This window comes from Theropithecus gelada, chromosome 13 (genome assembly GCF_003255815.1).
Source record: "Theropithecus gelada isolate Dixy chromosome 13, Tgel_1.0, whole genome shotgun sequence".
NCBI classification, from domain to species: Eukaryota; Metazoa; Chordata; class Mammalia; order Primates; family Cercopithecidae; genus Theropithecus; species Theropithecus gelada.
In genome coordinates, this window is record NC_037681.1 from 30,755,336 (window position 1) to 30,781,336 (window position 26,001).

The following is a 26,001-nucleotide window of genomic DNA, read 5'->3' on the forward strand; positions in this document are numbered from 1 at the left end:
ATATTTTCTCCCATTCTGTGGGCTTTCTTTTCACTTTCCCAATGGTGTCCTTTGAAGCAAAAAAGTTTTTCATTTTGATAAAGTCCAACTTATCAACATTTTCTCTGGTTGCCTGTGCTTTTTAGTGTCATATCTAATAAACTACTGCCCAATACAAGGTCATGAGGATTTATGCTTATGTTTTCTTCTAAGAGTTTTATACTTTTAGCTCTTACGTTTAGGTCTGATCCATTTTGAGTTAATTTTTGTATATGGTGTGAGGTAGGGATCCAACTTTAATTTTTTGAATCTGGCCATCCCTTGGAGAATTGCTTGAACCCGGGAGGCGGAAGCTGCAGTGAGCTGAGGTTGCACTATTGCACTCCAGCCTAGGCAAAAAGAGTGAAACTCTGTTTCAAAAATAAAATAAAATAAAATAAAATTAAAAAAAAATGAATTTGGCCATTCTGTTGTCCCAGCACCATTTGCTGGAAAGACTATTCTTTTTCCCATTGAATTGTCTTGGCATCTTTGCCAAAAATCGACTGACAATAATTGAGAGAGTTTATCGCTACATTTTCAATTTTATTCCATTCATCTATATCTCTGTCCTTATGCCAGTACCTAACACTGTCTTGATTACTGTAGCTTTGTAATAATGATATAGTTTCCCCAGAGGTAAACTAGAAAGCATGTTTCTTGCTTGCCTCAGAGGACTATCTAGGCTAGCAGTTCTCAAAATGTGGTCCCTGGACCAGTAGCATTACCTAGAAACTCGTCAGAAATGCAAATTCCCAGGCAACACTCCAGACTTGATGAATCTGAAACTCTGGGGGTGGGGCCTAGCAATCAGTATTTTAACAAGTCCCTCAGGGCATTCTGATGTACACTAAAGTTTTGCATTCACAGGTCTCTCTGTGTGCTGTCCAATGTGATAGCCACCAGCCACACATGAGTATCAAGCACTTGAATTGCAGCTAGTCCAAATTAAGAAATGTTGTAAGTGTAGAACACACACTGAATTTTAAAGACTTAGTAGTATAAAAAAATACAAAATATCTCATTCATAATTTTTAGATTGATTACATGTTGAAGTAATAATATTTATACATACATACATGATTAACATTATGTCCACTCCCCGTTAGTCATGGAGCTATATGTTTCAGGGAGGAATTCACCTACTGTTCCTTGCAGGGCATGTCCTCGACACATGCACCAGGAGCTCTAGTTCCCAGAACAGGAACCATCACCAGGAGCAGAGCTGGAAAGGCAGGCAGCCTTTTCCAGTTCAAACTGGTTTGAAGCAGAGGTCAAAGCCGCTGCTTGCATTTGGCTTTGGGTTTTGTGTTTTAGCATGAGCATTCTGCAGCCAGCCAGACTCTGGGCTGCTCCCCTCTCTCCACTGACATGGAAAAGATGTCTGGGTATTGTGCAGAGCCCCAGGCTGGGGCTTCTGCCTTCCATGTTGGGGCCTGAGTTGCTGCTGATGTGGCGTCCCAACCTGTACTGGACAACCATGTGTCATGGCCTCAGGCTTGCCTCCACCCCACTGTGTAAACCAGCAAGGGCACAGAAGTCCAACCCAACTCTGTGGAGCCACTACTGTCACCAGAAAGGGGTCCCAATTCAGACCCTAAGAGCTGGTTCTTGGACCTCGCACGAGAAGGAATTGAGGGTGAGCCCACAGAGTAAAGTGAAAGCAAGTTTATTAGGAAAGGAAAGGAATAAAGAATGGCTACTCCATAGGCAGAGCAGGGGCATGGGTTGCTCAACGGATTATACTTATAGTTATTTCTTGATTATATGCTAAACAAGGGGTGGATTATTCATGAGCTTCTCAGGAAAGGCAAGGGCAACTCCCAGAACTCAGAGCTCTTCTCCCTTATAGACCATATAGGGTAACTTCCTGATGTTGCCATGGCATTTGTAAACTGTCATAGCACTAGTGCGAGTGTCTTTTACCAGGCTAACACATTATAATTAGCATACAATGAGCAGTGAGGATGACCAGAGGTCACTCTTGTTGCCATCTTGGTTTTGGTGGGTTTTGGCCAGCTTCTTTACTGCAACTTGTTTTATTATTTATTTATTTTTTTCTTTTATATGTCCCCTCATTCACAATACAGACCAGGTGCAGGGCCTGGGCTGAGGTGTATATGGGGTAGGTTTACTCTACCTCCTCTTTCTCTATAGCCACTGTAAGAATACAGCCTGTGGGTAAGTACCAAGAGGCCTACTGCAACCCGTTTTATCAGCAAGGTCTTTGTGAACTGTACCATGTGCCAACCTCCTATCTCATCCGGTGAATGCCTAACCGCTGGGGAATGCAGTTCAGCAGGTCTCAGCCGTATTTTATCCAGCCCCTACTCAAGATGGAGTCGCTCTGGTTCAAATGCCTCTGACACTACTTGAAGATGTGTAGTGTAGTTCGGGAGCACATTTCACATTTTACAAAGCCATTTCCCATTCCTTGGTGCCTTGGCCTCCCTCCCTTGGGTCATCTGAGAGACAGCCCTCAGGAGGAAAAGGAACTCAGAGATGTTGGGTGTTTTCTCAGGTGATGCCGATAGCGTACGTTGGGCTGGGCCAGCACCAGTGGGCTCTGACTGATGGCTGCGATGGCTTTCTTTATGTGTGTGGGCAGAGCGGTCAGTCAGCAGGAGGATGATGATGAGGGTGAGGACATGACAATGAAGTAACATGCCCATCACTTCTTGAGGAGCTACCTCGCCAGAGGCCCTTTGCACATATTGCCTTTTTTAATCCAAGCGAGACATGATTCATATGCACATTTTACAGATTAGAAAATTGGGACCCTGGATTGAGGCCCGATCAGGGTTGCTAAAGGGAATGCTTTAAGTTTGCTAATGAGGAGGAGGGAAGAGCGAGTGGGGGAGGAGGAAAGCACCTGTTTTTTTGGTTTTTTTGAGACAAGGTCTGGCTCTGTCACACAGGCTGGAGTGCAGTGGCATGATCTGGACTCACAGCAACCTCCATCTCCTGGGCTCAAGCCATTCTCCCACCCCAGCCTCCCAAGTGGCTGGGACTACAGGCATCCACCACCAGGCTTGGCTAATTTCTGTAATTTTAGTAGAGATGGGGCTTCACTATGTTGCCCAGGCTTGTCTCGAACTCCTGGGCTCAAGCGATCCACCTGCCTCGGCCTCCCAAAGTGGTGGGGTTACAGGCGTTGAGTTTTTTTTTTTTTTTTTTTGAGAGCATCCAATGTTAGCTCATTTAAGGCTCTCAACCACCCCAAGAGGTAGGTCGTAGGTCAAGCTGTCTACTTTACAGAAGAGCCTGGGAGTCCAGGGTTATCTGACTTGGAGTCCTGTTCATTTTCCTGGGTACCTCCAAAGGCTGGTTGGTGAGTGGACAGTGCAGTTCCGGAGCCCTCCCCTGGCAAGTCCTGCTCTGGCCCATACCCCGCCCTGTTCCCCAGCAGCCACGGTCAGGCAGAGGGGTCAGGGAAGCAGGGCAAGAGGGTAAGGCACTGCTCAAGAAACAAAACCAGGTCCTTAATGCCCTTTGTCCTGCCGGGCAGTGTCCCAGGACCCCAGCCTTGAGATTAGAGAGGTGCAGAGGGCAGACGGAAGGGGAAACAGAAGAAAAAGTACCAGGGCACGTTTCCTGTCTTATGCTTAGACTGCCATGATGAAATACCACAGACTGGGTGGCTTCAACAACAGAGTTATTTCTCAGAGTTTCAGAGGCTGGAAGTTCAAGGTCAAGGCGCTGCTGGCTGATTCCTTTTCTGGTAAGGGCCCGCTTTCTGGCTTGTAGACAGTCACCTTTGTGCTGTGTTCTTGCATGGCCTTTCCTTGATGCATGGAGAGAAAGAAAGATCTCTCCCTCTTCCTTTCTAAGACCACCAATCCTATGACTTACAACTCCTTTAACCTTAAATACCTCCTAAAAGCCCTATCTCCAAATACAGTTACATTAGAGGTTAGGGCTACAACAAAGCAATTGGGGTGGTGGTGGTCCACAGCAGGGGAGGGGATATTTTAGTTTATCTTGAGCTTGCAAGGAAGAAGGGGAAAGGGCGGGGGTTGGGGGGCATTGGAACCTGCCTCTGAGTCACACTTCCTGGATGAGCCATGGGCCACAGTATCTGTATCAGGAGTGGTTACAAAACAGCATGCCTCAGGGATAAACAAGATGACCTAATGATCCAATTTTCCCAGCTCTGGTCCATCTACAGATTTGAGGCAGGATCCAGTGATTCTGCTGGCTGACAGGTCACAGTAAATTTCCAACTCTCCCCTTTCCAGGCACGGCTTTGGTTTCCTGCTGCAGCTGCTGCTGGGGAGTTATCCGGGCATTTCCTCTGCCTGTGAGCTTCTGGGGTCAGGGGAAGGGTGGGTGGCCAGAGATGCTGCCTCTACCCTAAGTTAGCGTCACCCATGCTATTCCCAGTAGCTACATTTCTCCACTCTGTAATTACAAATGAAACTGGGGAACAGAATCAAAAGAGGACCTAGAAACAAGCTAGCCTCCACTTCCTCAAACATTCTGGGGCAGGAGTTTGTGAGCTGGAACAATGTTATTTGCAAGATTATCCCTGGTGGATATATACTCAAGTATTAAAGTGCTACTTGAGTATATATTTCAAAAAAAAAATAGTATTTCTTTCAGAGCCTGTGTGGGCCCAGCACAATGACACTGAATCTGGCTGTTAAACCTGGCTGTTACTGATTCTAATATGTGGCCTTGGACATTTCATTTTTCCAAGTATAGCTCTCCTCATCTGTAAAATATGGAAATAATCTTTAGAATGTTGGAGCCAGTATAAGTAAAGGTACTTCAGAAACAATAAAGTCCAAATCCCAATGACATTTTTTGCAGAAATAGAAAAACCCATCCTAAAATTCATATGGAATCTCAAGGGGCCCTGAATAGCCAAAACAATCTTGAAAAAGAACAAAGCTGGAGGACTCACACTTTCTGATTTCAAAACTTACTGTAAAGCTACAGTAATCAAAACAGTGTGGCACTGGAATAAAGCTGGACATACAGATCAATGGAATAGAATAGAGAACCCAGAAGTAAATCCTTGAATATATGGCCAAATGATTTTTGGCAAGGGTGCCATGACCACTTAATGGCAAAAGGACAGCTTTTTCAACAAAGGGTGCTGGGAAAACTGGATATCTACATGCAAAAGAATGAAGCTGGACCCTTACCTAACACCATATACAAAAATTAACTCAAAATAGATCAAAGACCTAAAAGTAACCTAAAACTATACAATTTTTAGAAGAAAACTTGGAGCAAAATCTCCACAATGTTGGATTTGGCAGTGATTTCTTGGATATGACATTAAAGATACAGACAACAAAGAAAAATAGACAAATTGGATTTCATAAAAATTTTGTGTATCAAAAGGCAAAATCAGGCTGGTGCAGTGTCTCACGCTTGTAATCCTAGCACTTTGGGAGGCTGCGGTGGGCAGATCATTTGAGGTCTGGAGTTCGAGGTCAGCCTGGCCAACATGGTGAAACTCTGTCTCTACCAAAAATACAAAAATTAGCCAGACCTGGTGGCACACGCCTGTGGTTCCAGCTTCTTGGGGGGCTGAGGTAGGAGAATCGCTTGAACCTGGGAGGCCGGAGGTTGCAGTGAGCCAAGATCGTGCAACTGTACTTCAGCCTAGGCGACAGAGCAAGACTCTGTTTAAAAAAAAAAAAAAAAAGGCAAAATCAACACAGTAAAAACTCAACCCATACAATGGAAGAAAATGTTTGAAAATCATATATTTGATAAGAGATTAATATACAGAATATAGAGAGAACTCTCTAACGCTCAACAACAAAAACACGAAAAAAAAATTAAAAAATGGACAAAGGACTTGACAAGACATTTCTCCAAAAACACATGAAAAGATGTTTATATCACTAATCATTTGGGAAATGTCAATTAAAACCACAATGAGACACCAGCTCACACTCATAAGGATGGCTACTATCAAAAACAACAACCACTGGCGGTGAGGATGTGAAGAAACTGGAACCCTGTGCACTGTTTGGCGGAATGTAAAATGGTACAGACACTGTGGAAAATATTATGATGCTTTTTCAAAAAGTTAAAAATAGAATTACCACATAATCCAGCAATTCCACTTCTGGGTATATACCCAAAAGAACTGAAAGTAGGATCTTGAAACGATATTTGCGTACCCATGTTCATCACAGCATTATTCATAATTGCTAAAATGTGGACACAACCCAGTGATTTCTTGACAAACGGGTAGATAAACAAAATGTGGTATACACACACAAGGGAATATTACTCAGCCTTAAAAAGGAAGGAAATTTGGACATATACTACATCATAGATGAACCTTGAGGACATTATGCTAAGTGAAATAATCCTGTTGCGAAAAGAAAATACTGCATGATTCCACTTATATGAAGTATTAGAGAGGTAGTCGTTATTTAATGGGTATAGAGTTTTAGTTTTACAAGATGAAGAGTTCTGGAGATGGATGGTAGTGCTGGTTGCACATCATGTATTTAATACCACTGAGCTGTTCGTTTTAGAAGGATTAAGATGATAAATGTTATGTTATGTGCATATTATCGTAATAAAAGTTAGAAAAAATTGTCATAAAACTAAGTCAGATATTAAGAACAATCAGAATTACTTCTGTCTTGTTTACAGACATCATATGAAAAACAAATTGTTTACCTAGCATGACACCTGTTACGGGTTGAACTGATGCTGAACTTCTAACCCTTGGTACCTGTGAATGTGACCTTATTTGGAAATTGGGTCTGTGCAGATGCTCAAGTTAAGATGAGGTCATTAGGGTGTGCCCTAATCCAATAATGACTGTGTCCTTATGAAAAGGGAAAAGAGACAGGTATACAGAGAAGATGTGAATTCACAGGGAGCGCACATGGCCGTCCATAAGCCAAGGAATGCATGAGGTTACCAGAAGCTAAGAGACAGACATGAAACAGACTGCCCCCCACATCTCTCTGAAGGGGCCAGCCTTTCCAACACTTTGATCTTGGACTTCCAGCCTCCAGAGCTGTGAAACAACACATTTCTGTTGTTTAAGCTGCCCAGTTGGAGGTGCTTGTTACATTAGCCCCAGGAAATTATACAACATCTTACCTCAATTTGCTTTCTTCTTCGCTCTAGTTAATTAAATTCAAAACTACATATTGAATAACAACGGTGTGCTCTCTCTCCATGAAGCTTCAGGGTGGGTAGACAGTCCTCCTCTTGAAGGAACAGGAGGGACGCAAGGGAAGGGACCATCTTGTGTCTCATCTGAGAGAGACACTCCTGGAGTAAGAGGTCTGCGGTTAATGTGTTTCTCTAGACGTTCAGAAACAGAGGAAGCACCTGCGGGCTAAGCCGCTGAGGGCTAGGTGAGAGCTGACTGACCTAAGTTTTGAAGGATGGATGGGTGACAGGTTGGAGGGGGAAGACGGGAAAGTCACAGGGGAGAGGAACAGCATGGGCCAAGTGTGGAGGAACCAATGAGTGGGTGGGGTTTCAGAAACCGGCCTTTGTCAGTTTTTGAGCCCTCCCTGAACTTTTCCACCTCAACCCCACCTCCTGCCTGTGTCTGCCATGCACCTCCCGTCCTGTGCCCCTTTGCCCTGTGTCTGTGCTTGGGAGAAATGTGCTCAGTTTCTGTGGCAAGGATGTTGCTACGTGTTCATCAAACTGGCTTTGTTTACTTCTGAAACACTCAGGAAGACCAGAGCTCCCAGAGCCCCTTGCATCCTGGTGGGGCTGTGTGACTACCTGGCCCATGGATGTGGGTGGAAGTGATGTGTGCGGCCCCAGGCCTGGCTCCTGGACCCCACCGACGACTTCTCACCTGTAACCCCACCGGCCTTCTGCCTGGATACTTCACGGGGAGATAGAGTGGCCTTGGTTAAGAAGGAGGCATGGCATCTGCAGGTACCAGGCCGCCTGCATCAGTCGGTGCATTGGGTCCCACCGCCCACATGCCTTCATGTAATCCTCACTGCAGGGCCCACGGGGTGGGGAACTTCCTCCAGGTCTAGCTTTGTCTTTCTGCCTTCAGAACCAAGGAAGAAGGAGGGGTCTAGGCTCAGTCCCCCTTCCCTGCAAGGCCCTGCGCCCGCCCCCCTCAAAGCTGCTCTTGCACGTTGCTCTGGCGGCCTCTGTAGCAGAAGTTCACTCTGTTTTCCGTGGAGGAGGAGTGGAAGGAGGGATTCGAGCTCTCCCCTAGAGACGCCGGAAAGACAGTTTTGTCTCAGGCTCATACGATCGCCCAGCTCCAGATTTCTGGCTGTTTCTGTGGTTACCTTTCTTCGGGGATGTTTGGGGCGGGAGGTGGGTGTGTGTGTATATTTGCTCTTCTGAAGCCGTTTTTCCGGAGCTCCTGGTGGGGATGGGGGTGCTCTGTCCCTGGTTCCTCTGAGGCCGGTGCAGGGGATGGAGGATGCCCCCCTCCCCGAGAGCCAGGAGGCGCCGACCCTGGGCAGGAGATGCCAGTCCGGCGCCTCTCCTGCGTGGAGCCCGAAGACCACAGATGTCTGGAAGGGAGGAACTCAGGAAGCCCGCCTCTGCTCCCTTCCGTGGTTAGGCGGGGAAACCGAGGCTGAGGCAGCCCAATGGAGTTGCCTAAACGGCCTGGGGAGTCACTGGAGGTAACCAGAGCCGGAGCCAGGTTTCCCACTCCAGGCTCGGGGCTCTCCCCCGTACAGGCATGGGAAGGGGTGCGAGCTGCACGCGGGGCTGGGGCTGGGGCTGGGGCTGGGGCTGGGGGTGCGGGGCCGAGGCGACTCTGCTCTTCTTCTTCCTAGGCCGCCCGGGCCACTTCCTGCGGGGTGGGGGCGGGGGGCGCGGGCGCAGGACTGGCCCCTCCCGGGCGCCGCCTCTCGGCCTCTCCTATACCCGCAGGCCAGAGGCCAAGGGTTAGGGGAACAGAACCGGTGCCCAGCTCCGCCCCTGTCCCGAAAGCCACTGGGGGCTGGGACCCGGCAGGGCCTGGGTTGGGCCACGAGGGCCGAGGAGCAGCGAGGGGCAGCGGCTGCGAGGGCCGAGCCGGACGCAGAAGGTCCGGCAGGGGGCGTGGAGGGGGCGGGGCCCGGAGGGGGCGGGGCCGCAGGAAACTTGAGCGCCCGCCTCCGGCCGCGCGCCCCGCCCCGGCCCCCGCCTCCGGGTCCCGCCTTCGCGTCCCTTCCTTCCCGGAGCTGGCAGGCGGGCAGCTGCGGCGGCGGGCAGCGGACGGGCGCACTGGCGGGCGCCTCCACCTTGCTCCCTCCCTGGCTGCCGGCTTCCTTTTGTCTTTCTGGGCGGCGATGAGCGCAGGGCCGGCGCAGCAGCTGCGGGCGCACAGAGGCCCGCGCTCCTAGTCACTCCTCCCCGCCTCGGCGCGCTCGTTCCGGGCAGCGGCCCGGGCCGGCTGCGGCCGCCGCCGGCGCCGAACTTGGACTCGGGAAGCCGGCAGACCGCGTCCTGAGCCGGAGCAGGTAGGGAAGGGGCGGGCTGCGGGCTGCTGGCGTGTGCACCGGGCGTGTGCGCCCGGCGTGTGCACCGGCGAGCGCTGCGATCCGGCTCTTTGCGTGTATGTTTGTGCGCGCGCGTGTGTGTCCGGGGGTGCCAGCGTTTCTCTGCGCGGTGGAGTCGTGGGTGACGGCGGACCGTTGTGTGTCTTTCGAATAGCGTGTACTCGTGGGCATCCGTGTGTGCCTTAGGTGTGCACATTTTGGACTGCGTTTGTGGAATTGTGTGTTGGGGCAGTTGCTGGTGGGGAGCGGTGCCTGGCGGGTGTAGTGTGTGAGCAGCTGTGCGCAGAGCGGGGTGGCCGGGTGGGCGTGGGCGGTGCAGCCCCATGTGCAGAGCCCCCTGTCCCTGCTGGTCGGCGCAATGCTTAGCTTAGGAGCCTCGAGGACAGCTGGGATCCGACGGGGCAAGCGCGGGCCTTGCAGGCAAGCTGGGCCAGCCTCTCAGGGGGACAGGTCCGTGCGGCCCACGTGGGTCGCCTGTGAGCTTCTGCCAAGGGTGGGGGCCCACGCCGAGGCGATCCGCTCGTTCCTCCCAGGGCCATGGGGCGACGAGGAGAGCTTTGGCCTCCCCGTGACCCGCACTGCGACCTGGGCCAGACGCGCCACCTTCCCTGGTCGCGGTTTGCTTCTCTTTCAAATGAGGACAGCTCCTCCCTCGGGGGCTGTGGTGACAGGTGAAATGAGAACGCACTGAAGACAGCTCTTGGCCCAATGCCCGGCACACAGTAGGTGCTGTGTTCATTGGATTAGTGTCTCCTGTTTAAAACCTTTTTTTTTTCCTTTATCGTGGGTGGGGCCTTGCATTTCCCCCGGGCGTGTTTGTGCGTCTCCCTGGCCCTAACTTAACCGCGAAGCACCGACATTCGAGAAAGTTTAGCTGCCAGCTGCGCTGCCTCTTGCCGCACCTCCTGGGCGGCGCCGGCTCCGCGAATGCCCGAGAGCGCCGCGGGCGCCGACCCTGCCCCAGCCCCCAGGCTCCCGCGGGAGTGTGGGGGTCCCTCTCCTGGCCGGGAGACAGCGATTGCGGAGTTGAGAGACCTTTGGTTCAACAAGTGCCTAGTCCGGGAGGATGCAGCTCAGCCCGTGGAGTCCGAGAGCCACGGCGTGAAATTGGCGCTTCCTGCACACGCAGTTCTCGGGCTCCCGGGGTATCCTGGCCGCCAAAGGCCACCCCTTTCCTCCCGGCTGACCCCAATTCCACCAGAGGAGGATGTTTGCCAGGACGCCAAGTCCAGCTGCGGGCCTTGGCATTAGACAACCCCCAGCCCCAGCCCCTGCCATCCCTGCTCCCTTGCAGCCAGCCTCATGCCCGGGGCCCACGTGGGAACCCTCCTTCTAGTCCCACACCTTAATTTAAACGTTTACTTTTGAAACCTGCTATTCGTAAAATTGAACCGCAGTGAACGAGCACCCAGCTCATACCACGAGTCACTCTCTGGAGAGTCCTGGCGGCTCGGCGCTGGCTGGACGCAGCAAGGCCAGCTCTCGGGGCCGGGTGCCCTCGGCCAGAGCGAGCGATATTCTTTCCCTTCATCGCCCTAGTGTCTTTCTCTCTGGAAAAAAAAAAAAAATCGCCTTTAACCAAGGGAGCCACAGATCTCGCCAGTGCAGGAGGCAATCAAAATGGAGCGCCAGCATGAGACTGGGCTGAGGAGGGGGCGGCATGGGCGGCCTTTGGTATGGATGCGCTTCCCAAGTGTCAGGTGCTACGTGGTGGTGTTCCCAGAGAGGCGGACTGCTTTGCGGGCTCTTAGGAGCCAGGAACAGAAACCTGGTCCGGTTCCTTTGGTTTCCCTCGGCCGGGACTGAAGCCCTGCAATCCTAGCCATGGCAGGCCAGGGGGTTGCGATTAGCTCATTTTCTCATTTTTCATCCTGACTTGGTGACAGGAGCACACTTAGAATGCACCCTGTTTTCTGTTTCATGAATTGATTTTATATCCTACAGGAGAAAAGGGCTTTTGGTGTGAATCCTAGTCTTTCCTCGTAATCAGATTCCATACTAATATTAAAAAAAAAATCAGTCTGGCTTTCTCAGCTCAGAAGACAGACCAAAACCCAGGTTTTTGTTTTGTTTTGTTTTCGTTTTTTTCTAGTTAAAGCCAGCCCTTTGTCTCAAGCAAGCCAGTGTTTTGGCCTTAGATCTATTTCTGTTTCACTTTTGAAAGCGCCTGTAATTACTGAGCTCTTGAGGTTTTATTGGATAATGTGGCAAAGGGAAGGCCCTGGGGCCCTGCCTCTCCCTTGTGGTGGGATGTGGTGCCACGGTGCCACGTTCTAGCCTTGCCTGCTCCCTCTGCGTTCCACTTTTATGCTGTTTTTAAGGTGGAACATAAATGTCAATGTGTGATAACAATTTGGGAGACTTTGTCTTTGGAATCCAATAAATGGAAGGACTTTTGACCTGTGGAGAAACCAGAACAAGTCAAAACCCCAGAAGAACAGAGATTTGCCCAAACTCCAGCCAATGACCCATTTTTTTCCAGCAAGCCCTCCTAGAGATAGATTCTAAGTGAAATACAAGAATGTGGACACACTCCATCCCCTTTCTGGCCACAGTACTGTGCAGAATTAGAAGTGCCGTCTATGGAAGGACAAGGACGGGACTTCCCTTGGTGCATGCACCCCAGCCATGAGCCGCATACTCACCTAGCACCATTTCACCCTGGAGCTGTTTCTCCTGTTGAAGAGCTGGTGCTCACACCCCCTACCTTCAGGGCTCTGCAAGCACAGTTCCAAGGACTGCAGCGCGGATACAGTGCGTGCCCTGCTGAGTGTGCGTCAGAGCAGTTGTCTCCCGGCGACACTTGTTCTGAGATCCTTTTTGCTACTCTTAGGTGGTAGAGTACCACGCTCACTCATGAACCAGTGATAATCCAGGGTACTAACAGGGGGCCCCAGAGTTTATTTGGCACTGAAGATTAAGCTACTTGGCAGCTGAATTTTTATGTAGATTGGGGTTAGGTTTGTACTAAAATTTTGCATTCCAGCAAGCCCTAAACCATGCTTGTTCATTGTGGGATAATGCACTCAACTGATGAGTTGCCAGCCCAGGATTGATGGAGGATTATGTGTATTCTGTTAATTTGTCAGCACCTGATGTCATTGTGCTGGGGGTTGGGGGAGGCATGTTTGGAGTTAGGATGAGCAGACACGTGTAGATTTTCATCATGCTCTACGTTGGGGCTCCCTGCTCTCCTATAGTAGCAGTGGGTTTCTGTGTCGTTCTTATGTCCTCAGGTAAAGCTGCACATCTGTGAATGTCATGGAGCTCTTGTTCTTTTCCCGTTAGATTGAGTTTCTAATCTGGGAATGACAGAGGGTGGCTGTTTATGGAGACAGCAGCATGCGCTTAGGGGCTCTTTTGGTGCCCGTTACCCTGTGGAAAAAAGGTTTCTTCAAATCACTTTCTACAAAGAATAAAAAATGGTTGGAATCCAGTGGTGCAGACTGTAATATGACTTCAGGTAATCAATACAGTTTGACAGGTGGAACATTTCTTAGGTGCTGATGAACGGGGTGCAAGTCTCAAGATTTTTTTTTTAATCATCTGAAAAAGCACAGTAAATCCTTTAAAGAGCCCTACCTTGGCCATGTCGTTTCAAGTAAAACTGAATTTCAGAGGCAAAGCTTCACATTGGAGGCATGACGAACTAGAGAAGTCCTTCCCAGAGACCTCTACTCTCTTCCTGTTGCTACCCTCCTCTGCCAGCAGCAGGGCAGGAAAGATGACTTCTTGGGACTGTGTGCCTTTACCTTAATAAGCAAGTGCACCCTGAATACTTGCTAATCCCGCAGCTGGGTTTTCTGGGTCTTTGGACCTTTTTGGTACTTGAGGTACTACCCAAGTTGGCAGGAAGCCAGGAGCCTGGGGGTGGAGGTGCCTTAGCCCACCTGTGGCATGAGACAAGAAGTCTTCTTCAGCAAGGGATGGGTCTCTGACCCTTGGCTAATAAAACTCAGGATTATTAAATATGTACTGCATGGATAAGTTTGCTGTGACCCTGAAAAAAAGAGGAAGGCTTTTGAGTGTTGCGTGGTTCTCCTCTTGGAAGTCTTCCCAGGTTTCGCCTCAGTACTCTCTTGTCCTAGCTTAAATCTTTCCTTGCTCTGTGTCCCCTTAGGCAAGTGACGTCTCCCCTTAGGCAGGCATGATATTAAGTGCATCTCTAGAGGATAGTTCCTTCCACCTGCCCAGGTGCACTGGCTGAACTCACCTGTGCCCACATCTGTGCATTTGCAGGCGATACAGATATACACCTGAGCTGTCCCCCTGAGCTGCAGACCCAACTCTGGGTGTGGGCTCTGAGCTATTCCACATCAAAGCAGAGCCGAGGACACATCTCCCTTGCTGAAGCTGTGTCTCCTACCTATTATGGTCAACACGTCTCATCTACTCATTTGTTACAGCTAGAAATCTCTGGAGAGTTTTGGAGCTCTTTCCCCATCTTCACTTTGCCGTCTAATCGGGTCAGCCCTCTTTGAGGGCTCATACCCACTCTTCCTGTACAGCAGAGCCTTATCTACCCTTGGCCCAGAGCATGCTTCCAGTTCCTTCACTCCAGCCATGCAGGTAGCACTTCACGGTTTAAAACACAGATTTCATCATCCCACTCTCTTCTGCCTCCCCAACCTCGCCAAGGTTTATTCTCTTACACGGTAAGTGCTTCTGATACCTACTGTGTGCCTTGTGCCAAGCTGGGGTCTGAGAAGGTTGGGCCCAGGCATCCTCCCTATCTGTGCAGAGTTTAAGGTCTTGGGCTGGGGGTTGTGTGTGGGGGACCTATCACATAACACCAAGGGGCTTGAAGTGCTACGGAGGGGAGCTCCTACCCTGGTATAGGGGACACCCTGGAGAAGCACCCTGTAAGCTGACACCTGGGAGAGTTGGGAGGACAGCGGAGGGGTTGGAGTTGGGGCTGGATTGTTTGATGCCTTTCTTCTCTCCCACCCGGACTTCCTTATCTGCTAAACTCCTACTCATTTTTGTTTTAATTAATAGCTTTACCAGGATAGAATTCATCTCTCATAAAGTGTGCCCATTCTAAGTGTACACTTTAAATGATTTTCAGTAAATTTACAGAGTTCACAGCCATCACCACAATCCAGTTCTGGAACATATCCATCACCCCAGAAAGATCCCTCTTTTGTGGAAATTCCCTGTCCCCATCCTCAAGCCCTCAGTCCCCACAAATTTTCTCTCTGTCTCTAGATTTGCCTTTTCTTTCCACCTGTGTTTTTACCAGTTCGGGCCAAGGGCCGTTTCATTCAGGCCTTCCTGGAGTCTTCCAGTTAGAATCGATCTTTCCCCCAGCATCAGTGGAGTGAGCTGGGTGCTTGACCATCCACCTGCGAGATGGCGAGCTCTCTTACTGGCCTCTCATGCTTGCACCTGGCATAGCACTGGCACCTAAAGAATACCCAAGGTGTGTTGGCTGGACCAGCTGAAGTTGTGTTCCTCACATTTCTTTTGTATAACTCCTGAGTATCTAGCAGAGTGTTGGGATTAAAAATACAGGGCATGTATTGATGTGTCAGGTGATGTGAGCCCTGCTACATACATACATTAACTTGTTTCATCAAGAACTTTTGAGGCAAATGGCAAAACAAAAACAAAGAAAACAAAAAAACAAAACCCTATTTTCTAAGCCAGGCACGGTGACTCTTGTCTGTAGTTCCAGCTACTTGGGGGTGCTGAGGTGGGAGGATTGCTTGAAACCAGGGATTTGAGCCTGGGCAATATTGTGAGACCCTGCTTCTTAACAATTTTTTTTTTTTGAGATAGAGTCTTGCTCTGTTGCCCAGACTGGAGTACAGCAGTGTGATCCCAGCTCACTGCAGCCTTGAACTCCTGGGCCCAAGCAATCCCCCTGCCACAGTCTCCTGAGTAGCTAGGACTACAAGTACACACCACCAGGCCTGGCTGATTTTTTAATATTTTGTGGAGATGAGGTCTTGCTATGTTGCCTACACTGGTCTTGAGCTCCTGGGCTCAAATGATCCTCCAGCCTTGGTCTCTCAAAGTGCTGGAATTATAGGTGTGAACCACTGTGCCCAGTCCAAGCCATTTTTCTAAATGAAAAAACTGAGGAGGCCCAGAGCAAATAAGTAGCCCAAGGGCATCAGCAGAAAGTGGAAGCATCGGCCGGGCGCGGTGGCTCAAGCCTGTAATCCCAGCACTTTGGGAGGCCGAGATGGGCGGATCACGAGGTCGGGAGATCGAGACCATCCTGGCTAACATGGTGAAACCCCGTCTCTACTAAAAAATACAAAAAACTAGCCGGGCGACGTGGCGGGCGCCTGTAGTCCCAGCTACTCGGGAGGCTGAGGCAGGAGAATGGCGTAAACCCGGGAGGTGGAGCTTGCAGTGAGCTGAGATCCGGCCACTGCACTCCAGCCTGGGCGACAGAGCAAGACTCCGTCTCAAAAAAAAAAAAAAAAAGAAAGTGGAAGCATCAAGAATTAAACGAGGTCACCCTTGTTTTGGTAGTAATGATATGCCCTTTTATGGCCTTGCCTGAGCTGGTGTTCAGATTTTCCTGTATGAGTCTTGTCATCCCTTCTGAAGCCATGGAAGCCCCTTCTAGGGCATGAGTGCTGTGTGACACGTGCTCACACAGTGTTGCCCCAGTACCTGCCTAGTCCACAATCGAACAGGGAGAGATGGTTCAAGCAATATGTGTGTGTGGAGAGGTCTCCTGGCAAATAGAAGGGGCTGGGGGAGGGTGTTGAATGCAGTGGTACTGCGGACTTGGGTGGCTTGGTGCATTTCAGTTTTTTGAATGCATTTCTGATGCATTTCTCTCCTTGGATCATTTTCATTCTTTAAGGAAGAGAGCAGAGGATGAGATGCCATTTGACAGATGCGCAAACCAAGACGCAGAAATTGTATACCCATTGTACGCCAGGTAGATCACAAATGACCATTCTCTCCCGTGGTTGTAGAGAACTCTCATGGTGGACAGAAACCGTGAAAGAAATTGTGGTGGAAAGAACCAAGACATTCTTGGATCAAGGTATTAGACCCTCATTTGCAAAATACCTTGGGGGAAAGATCGGGGACACTGAGGTTTGAATTGTAGTCTTTGCTCTGTTGTTTATTGGCTGGTGATGTTCTCTGAGTCTGTTTGCTTATGTGCAGAAAGAGGTTCTAGGCGCAGCTCAGACATAGACGGGAACGCAGATGTGAGTAGCCAGGTGAGTCTGGCTGGTCACGTGTGGAATAAGTGGTGGTGGTTGCCGTTAACTCTTTAAACATTCTTGGATCTAGTGCCTCCTCTGCCACTGAGTACAGAATTCCTTTTCAAATTCAGGCTTATGAGGCATGTTTTGATCCAGGCTGTCATAGCAAGGGGTTTGATGCTGGAGTCTGTGATTGCTGTGTGTGTGGAGGCTTCCAGAAGGCAGCCAGTGCTGGTTACTGCCTGGAGTTTGGGGAGCTGCCATTTTGGATTGTCCCAGCCTCATGCCTTCTGAGAAGCATCTCAGGGTCCCTGATGCACCTATAGAGACCCTGAACTTGGTGGTGGGGGCTGCATAGAGAGAGCTGTAGGTTGTTCCTCAGGCTTAGCGAGGCCCAGAGCTGGTGGTCCCCTCCCTCTGTGAGTATGTGCAGAGCACGGATCGGGTCTGGGAGCGTTCGTGCTGGCAGGCCTGAGGAGGACTGCTGGGCATACTCGCAGAGCCGCGGTTCCGTACAGTGGTGTGTATCTACTGCAGTGCTCTTTTTCTCTGGCAGCAAAATGCTTAGCTCTCTGCCTTCTTTCTGTGCATTTAGCAGACGTTTCCAGAAAGCAGAATTGATGACAGCCCCCACTCCTCCCTTTCATTCCCATTTTTCTATTTGCTGCCCTGTAATCAATTTTTGGGGAGAAGTGAGAACCTCTCAGAATCGATCACCTATGTTGAAAAAAATCATTTTCAACATCATGCAGTTTTCCGTATTTACTGCGTGTGGCTAGAGACAGTCCTGGCAGAATGAGTGTGGGATGTGGGAGGTCCAGAAAAGCCCCCAGCTTCAGGGGCTGAGACAGAGCCATGGGTGGCAGAACTGGTTGTCCCCCCACCCCCCAATTTTTTGGCAGTGGTTGGGGTGTGCTTTATTAGAAACTCTTCAGTCATGCAGTGTGGAGCCCATGCTGGTGACACAGCTTAGATGCCTGGCAGGGGCTTAGCCTCCAGGGGTGGGACATGAGATGTGGCTGCCGTGGCTTCTCTGGGTTTCTTCTTCCCAGCCAGTAAAGGTAGACACAGGCTTCTGGCAGGTGCTAAGGCCCTGCTTGCCTTCATGCTGTAATGTTGGCAGGTACAATTCATTCTTATTTCTTAGGGGTTGGTTTTCCCTCTTCTTTCTGAAGACATCCAGGGATAAAGAATTGCTGCTTTTATGAGCGTATGTTCTTGGTGATATGCTGTCACCTTATCTTAAAACAATATGGCCTGGCCGATTATTCTCAGAACTCATTGTAAGGTGAAAGGTTATGCATTTGAGAATTATTTTCACAGTGTGGGGTGGGAGTTGGGGGAGAAGATGTAGAGCACAGGTAAGGAATTCCACGTTTTGGGGCCAGGGATCCCCAAGCAGTGTAATGGGCTCACTGTTGCCCATAGCTCCTTCCCCCTGTGGTTTGTGCTGGGCCAGTTGCTGGCTCCCCAAAACCATTATCACCATTATCATTATCACTATCATATCTATTATCACTGTCATCATCACCTTTCTCCATCACCACCACCATCACCATCACCATCACCATCGCCATCATCACTGTTATCACCATTCATCATCACCATCATCATCACTATCATATCCATCACCATCACCATCATTATCACTGTCATCATCACCACTCTCCATCCCCATCATCATCATCATCACTGTCATCCCCATCCCCATCATCATCACCATCACCATCACTGTCATCACTGTCATCACCATCATCATCACTATCATTGTCGTCACCATCACCACCACCATCATCACCATCACCATCATCACCACGGTCATCATCACCATTCACCATCACTATCATCACTGTCATTATCACTATCGTCATCATCACCACCACCACCATCATCATTGTCATTCCCATCCTCATCACGATCCCCATCACTATCACTGTCATCACCATCACCACCATTGCCATCACCATCATCATCACTGTCACCATCACTATTCACCATCACTATCATTGCTGTCATTATCACCATCGTCATCACCACCACCACCACCATCATCATCATTAGTGTCATCTCTATCCCCATGATCATCACCATCACCACCATTGCCATCACTGTCACCAACATCATGGTGCTTCTCAACCTTTGGGCTGCTTTGGACCATGCTTCACATGGTGCATTCCTGGTGAGTTAGCTGTTCTTTGGGGGTTTTCTACTGTTGGTCTGGTAATTAGGGTAGTCAGGACAGGATGAGTATAGGCATAGAGAACCCACGTGGATGATGGTGGAGTGTGATTCTTCTGAAAGGATCTCCATGAGAATCACTGATCTAGAAGATTCTGGGAGAATCTCATATATTCCTTCAGGCCCAGGAGTAAGCCAGTGTTACCTGCTCTGTGGAGCTCTCCTTTGTCCCTCCAGGGAGGACAAATTATTCTAACTGGAGCCTGACTTTACTGCTTGTCCACCTCTCCCAGGGTGGTAGGCCACTTTAGGTAGGACCCTGTGGATTTCTCCTTGGTGACCTCCACATTCCTGGCACAGAGCCTGGAACAGAACACAATGTCTACCCAGATTTGCGACTGAACCACTCCGCAATTCCTTAACTGTAGGATGGCGGCTGCCTTCATTAAAATCTTAACACCTTGCCTGAGGGCTGGCTTTGCAGGTCTGAGTAGCGAGGTCAGGGCACTGCTAGTGTTTCCTATGTTTGTCGTCAATTGGTGAGAGTTTGTTTTATGCATTTGTTAAAACTGTGGGACAGTGGTCTGGAAGCCAACAAGGCTTGAGGGTTGGCAGAATGACTCCCGTCCCGTCACTGATGTCTGGCTTTGACTTGGCATGGGGGACATTGCCTCTCCAGATCTCAGTTCCCTTGTTTGACAAATGGGGCTTAGGGTTGAACAGCCTCTAAATCCTCTGTCAGCTCTGCAATTCAGGAAAGATGTTTAAAAATGCATACTTGCAGGCCGGGCGCGGTGGCTCACGCCTGTAATCCCAGCACTTTGGGAGGCCGAGGTGGGTGGATCACGAGGTCAGGAGATCGAGACCATCCTGGTTAACACGGTGAAACCCCATCTCTACTAAAAATACAAAAAAAATTTAGCCGGGCATGGTGGCAGGCATCTGTAGTCCCAGCTACTCGGGAAGCTGAGGCAGGAGAATGGCGTGAACCCGGGAGGTGGAGCTTGCAGTGAGCAGAGATTCTACCACTGCACTCCAGCCCGGGGGACAGAGCGAGACTCCATCTAAAAAAAAAAAAAATGCATACTTGCATTATAGGTACATCCAACATAGAGCAAAGAGAGAATTTTCCTAGCTAAATTGACAGCAAAAAAATGAAACCTCTTGGGCTGGGCTCGGTGGCTTACGCCTGTAATTCCAGCACTTAGGGATGCTGAGGCGGGCAAATTATGAGGTCAGGAGTTCAACACCAGCCTGGCCAACATGGTGAAACCCCAGCTCTACTAAAAGTATAAAAATTAGCTGGGCGTTGTGGCAGGCGCCTGTAATCCCAGCTACTCGGGAAGCTGAGGCGGGAGAATTGCTTCAACCCGGGAGGCAGAGGTTGCAGTGAGCTGAGAGATCTGCGCCACTGCACTCCAGCCTGGGTGACAGAGCAAGACTCTGTCTCAGGGAAAAAAAAAAAGAAAAAAAAAAGAAAAAAAAAGAAACCTTTTATAATATGCAGGCATCTTAGCAACTGCCATCTTAAGAGGCAGCGTTATGATTCCGAAGAAACTGATAACATTGAGGAACGCATTTGTGGAGCATAGATTAGGAGAGATTGGTGTGGGGCTGCAGGGGTGGCAGGAAGATATTAAGGTTGGAAGTTAGGGAGGTGAGCTCTGTGGGTTGGTTTCATGCACCCAGCTCACCATTCAACCTTTCCTGTTAACTTCCTATATTAAGGAGGCTGAGATTAAGAAGACAGGGACTCATGGCGTAAGTGGGAGACAGACACAGAGGTGAGTGACCGCAGTGGGATATTCACTGTGGGAACATTGAAGAAGGTTGGCAGTCAGCTAGGTTCTTAGGCTGTAGATCGGGTGCCTTATTTAGAAGCTGTTTACTGTTCCCTTAAGAGGATGCTCTAGCAAGAAAACCCACTGCCAGAGTTGTTGCTTTCCTCATTATAATGATGTCTTTATGTTCTTCTCAGGAGGTGATAGTACTGATTACGTAAGAAACTGGTCAGCCAAACTTCTTAACTAATTGTGAATTAGAGAGTAGTCAGAAGTAGGGAGTATTATAGACACAAGTAATTGTATTATTTTCAGACAAAAGTATATATAGTAATGTAAACTACTGACCAGATTTTGCTTCAAATTGGTTTTTTTTAATGAATTGCTAAGAATTATTTGAAATTAGCACATTGGCGGTAGGAGAATAGTAGATATTAGATAGATTAGACTAGGATAGTAGGTGGTAGATAGTAGGTATAAAGAGACTGAAAATCAGCTGTTTAAACATTTCTCCCAAATGTGGGGCTGGGAAGCAAGATGAAGAATTATGCACACAGTTTCATTTCATTTATGTTTGGAGGGGGAAGAAAGTCAGAGAAAATAGATGGGAAGGAAATATATCCAAATGTTAACAGTGGTTGTAGTCCATGGGATCATGGTCTTTCTTGCTTCTTCATGTTTTGCCACATTCTAAATTTTCACCAGTGGGCATTTATTATTTTTGCAATTAGACAGAAAAAAGGCTCCAGGAGGAACTCCAAATACCCAGCCTTTGTTTACCCTCTTAATTTGCATAGCAAACTTTCTTGTTATGGTCAGACTGGCTGGAATCCATAATTTCCATACTTGTGATTATTTAAATTAATGGAAATGTAGCGTAATCCCTTATTAAAATGTGTTCGCTGTGTTGAAATTCAACACTGAGCAAATCTGTTACCTAGGACATAAAGAAAAACATGCAGTCCACGTGAGGTGGCTCACGCCTGTAATCCCAGCACTTTGGGAGACTGAGGCAGGCGGATCACCTGAGGTCAGGAGGTCGAGACCAGCCTGGCCAACATGGTGAAACCCCATCTCTACTAAAAATACAAATATTAGCTGGGCATGGTGGCTCACGCCTATAATCCCAGCTATTCGGGAGGCTGACACACGAGAATTGCTTGAACCCAGGTGGTGGAGGTTGCAGTGACCTGAGATCAGGCCACTGCACTCCAGCCTGGGCAACAGAGTGAGACTTGCTCTCAAAAAAACAAAAAAAAAAAACCCAAAACATCCAGAGTCTTCCAGGAAATTCACCATTTCAGTGTGGCATAGTGTAGAGTTTGTTTATTATCTAGAATATGGTTTTTCTTTTTTGTGTTCTTGAACTTGGGCATTCACTTTGTTTGTTGACACTTGGGCATTCACTTTGTTTGTTGACCTGGAAGGAGCCATCTCGGCACTTGCTGTTTGAACCTTGGGTATTTTAATGAAGTGGTTTGATGTCCTGGTACCACCAGACCCTGATGTCGCTTTTCGCGGCCCTTGCTTTTCCAGGAATAATCTCTCCTTACTATTTCTGTCATTCTAATATGTTTCAGCTCCCTTTTTGAAAATAACTTTTTCTGCTCCCCTTCCCTGCCCGTTCTTCATGACCCCCAGAGAATGGGCCTGCTGGTCTCCAGCCCCTGTGAATTGGAAGACTCCTGGCGGTGATCCTTCTTTCTCTCTCTGTGACTCAGACTGTTGACGCTGGGTTGACCATATTTCTTTGCTGGCGGGTAAGCAGGGCCACCTCAGCCCTCGTGAGGGCCATTCCTGACTTTCAATGGCTTCCCTCCAAAGGCTTCTTAGGCTGTTACTCCCCATTGCTTTTCAGAGGTTTAATCTGTCTGAGTCCCGGATATTGAGTCAGTAGTGGAAAGTTATGAAGATGAGGCCAGCCATCAGAAAAATTGGCTAATATGAAAGATTAATTTCAGGGTGAACAAAGGAGAGGGATGCTGGGGCCGGGCTGCCTCCCCAGGCAAATCACATCACTGTAAAATCCGAGAAACCAGAGGTTGCCTTTGCTACTCACTCAGTAGCTGCTTGCTGTTTCTTGGATTAGATATTGAAAGAATCCCATCTTTATAGTCTACTGTTCATATTTATGATCTGGAGAAGAAAATGTAATTTTCAGCAAAATTCTATCATGTCTCGTAAATAATTTCAGGATCTTTACCTATGATACCACATTAAAAAAAATTAGTATGGCTTCAGTGTTCAGAAATTGCTCTTTTCAAACTCTGGGCCCTCGGGTTATTACAAGATTTAACACAGAGGCAGGAAGCCTGCTCGCCTATCACTGGAGACAGGTAGGTTGCTATGGAGACCAGGTGTGTCCCTGCGGTTTCCTGGGTATCTATCCCAGTTGTCCTGGAAAAGAAATCAGCTCACTTTATGTGATATTTCTGCAATAGTGTGTGTGAATTAAGTTTTTCTAAACACAGATCAGATGTTTTTCTTGATTTACAGTGCGATTTCTGACATAATTTTGTCTTTGGTTTTGTTTTGCTTAATTATGAATCCTACATAACCCTACCTTTTCCTATCAGAAACACTTCCATGCATCAAGACCCCCTGTCCAAAACAGCAACAACAACTTCCCCAACAAAATCTCTTAAAGCTAGAGATGCCTGCTTTGGGGTGGATGATGATTAGCCCTTAAAATAATTCAACCTTTTTTTTTTTTTTTTTTTTTTTTTTTAAGACAGGGTCTCAGTCTGCCTCCCAGGCTAGAGTACAGTGATGTGATCTCAGCTCACTGCATCCTCCACCTCCCGAGTTCGAGCAATTCTCCTGCCTCAACCTCCTGAGTAGCTGGGAGTACAGGGACGCACCACCACGCCCGGCTCATTGTTGTATTTTTAGTAGAGACGGGGTTTCACCAGGTTGGCCAGGCTGGTCTCGAACTCCTGACCTCAGGTGATCTGCCCGCCTTGGCTTCCCAAAGTGCTGGGATTACAGGTGTGAACCACCGTGCTCGGCCTCAACAATTATTATATATGGTTTGCCAAATCCTGGCCTGGGCACTGGGGATGCAATATAGAGCAAGACCATTGGAGGCCCTGCCCTGGCGGAGCTTGTGTTAGGGTCGTGATCCTAGACCACGTGAAGCCCACGAGGGGGCCCTGGGCTGACCCGTTCCTGGCTCGCATTCACCGTCAGCCACAGCTAAACCTCGGGGCCTGGAACCTCTCTTGTTGTCCCCATGGGACGAGTGGGCATATGCCTCGTTGGATAGACGATAACATCGTCTGTTTTGTTTGATGCGTTATTATTCAGTGGCATTTTTCAGAATGGAGAGCACTGCTTTATCAGTCTGCTTCTGATAATTTCATACACGAAAAAAATCCTATTTATGCGTATTCTTGGGTCTCTCCCCATTTCTAAAGGCAGTCACTTGGTGGTTGGCTGTAAAAAGCTCTTTGCACTTCCTAGGACTTGTCAAATATTGACAAATCTTTCTCCTTCCATCTAGTTCAGCACCCGCATCCTCGAACTCACTGAAATAGAGTGTCCCACAATGGCAGCCATTGTAGGCCCCAGGTGGGTTCTACTCCCCCACCCCCGCCCCAGACTCCCCAACCCTAGCTCACACCTGCAGAAGTTATGTCTTTGCAGTTATTTCAGGAGCAAAAGGCGGCCACTCTTTTTCTCCCTTCTGTGGGTTTGTGGTCAGCAAGGGTCTACTGCAGTCCCGGTGCTGGACAGCCTGTTTTGCCCATGCTTGTTAACTGATGGGGTCCTCAAGTGGCCTTGTGACAGGCCTGATAAGGCTGCGCACGGGTGTGGGTAGAGTTGGTGATAGCGCTGGACATTGGTGATGTGGAGAAAGTGACAGACCCCAGCCTCCATGTGCAGTCGGTGATTGGCCGGGTGGTCTTGGTTTTCTAGTGGCAAAGGATGCTGTGATCTGAATAAGAAAACAAACCTCAGGCCCCAAGTGCCGTGGGCTTAGAGACTTGAGAGGAGGCGCTTGCAACTCCATTTGGGAGGGTAAGGGCAGCCAAGACCTGCTGTCTTGAGACTGACCCACTCCCTTACAGTGTAATGGGTAGTGAATAAACCATCCTTTTTAAAGGAAAATAAATGCCTCTTTATGGAGTCTGTTCCTATCCTGCTACCCTCCCTGAAGCTTGAACAGCACCCACCCGTGCCTTCTCCATGCCAGCCCTTGAGTCGGCTGGGACCACTACCATGCTTTTGTGGACACGGCCTTGTAGCGTCTATATCCTCATCTGTGAAATGGGAATCCCACAGCCTGCGTTTCGCAGGCTGCTTGTAATAGTTGCCATTAATCCTCTTCTAAGCTCTAAAGTGCTGTATCAGTGTAAGGACCATCATCAACATCGTTGTCGTCCTCATCATCAGTCTTTCCATATTCACCTCCTGCTGCCCCGGCATGGGAGGGTCTGAAACTGCAGGTTTCCTTGATGGGTTCCTGGGGCTTTCCTTGTGGAAATTTGAGTTCTGAGCCTTCTGCACTTTTCCATCCCCCAGTCTGGAGTCAACCTGTATTTTTCATTTTCCCTCTGCAAGATGTCAGCCTACAGGAGAGGCCTGGAGCCTTGCAGGGGAACTGGGACCATGTTTGCAGCAAGCCCCCGTGCCTGTGGGAGCATGCAGCCTCCTCCGTCTTTTTGTCTGCCAGGCAGGGGAGTAATTTGCTGTTATGTACCGGGCAGCCTGGGAGCTGGACTCTCAGATGAAAAATGCTTGTTCAAGCACAGGCAGCCAGGCGTGGTTCAAATCAGAGCATCGATTTAGCAAGCAGCTCTGCTCAAGCAGCCAGTTGTGTGATCACCTTTTCAGGGGATGATGGGCTGAAGGGCAGGTGGGGTGGGGTGGGCAGACTAATACAGGGACCCTGTGTTTGGGAGCCTCTGTTTAAGCGGAGACCAGGCCTGCAGAGAGAATCCCTGGATAGGGAAAGATGCTCTCACATCAGTGGGTTTCACCTGGCCCCTTGGTGGAGCTCCCATTCATTCATTCACTCACTCATTAATTCACATAGTGTCGACTATGTGCCAGTCTCTGTGCTAAGAGAATGATCCAAGAAGGTCTGAAATCCTCAGGGATTCGTTTCCCACCCGACGTATGCCTTGCTAAATGGAGCAGGTCCTGGGCTGCAGGGGACTGACTCCCTGCCGCAGGTTTGGGTCTTGAATTAAGGGAGAAAGACAATGCTCATCTTCTTCTTGGTGCCATCATTTAAGGAGAGGAGTATTTGCTTTCTGCCAACCCGCCTGCCTGGGAGGCCCTCTTGCTCCTGCAGCCCCCTGAGTCCCCCTTGCAGCTCCCAGTCTTGCTTGGGGCTGCGTCCTCCAAGAAGCCTCCTGGGCTAGCTCAGGCAGC

General features: G+C 49.1%; 1 protein-coding gene and 1 non-coding gene across 5 annotated transcripts in view; one reads left to right on the plus strand and one right to left on the minus strand.

The window, feature by feature from the left end:
* Positions 1 to 2,083: 2,083 nt before the first annotated feature.
* LOC112605474 lies at positions 2,084 to 2,216 on the minus strand. The gene has a single exon (XR_003115462.1). It is a non-coding gene; the product is annotated as a small nucleolar RNA SNORA51 (small nucleolar RNA).
* A 6,911-nt stretch (positions 2,217 to 9,127) lies between these two features.
* The window catches only part of HPCAL1 (hippocalcin like 1), a 121,479-nt gene continuing 104,605 nt past the window's right edge, over positions 9,128 to 26,001 (plus strand). For 2 of the 4 annotated variants that reach the window (XM_025354125.1, XM_025354126.1), the window contains exon 1: positions 9,131 to 9,446. The gene's annotated coding sequence lies outside the window, so the exon portion shown is untranslated. Of the gene's footprint in view, positions 9,447 to 9,964; positions 10,208 to 26,001 lie in introns of those variants that run through there. The other 2 variants (XM_025354124.1, XM_025354131.1) reach the window with 2 other exon arrangements.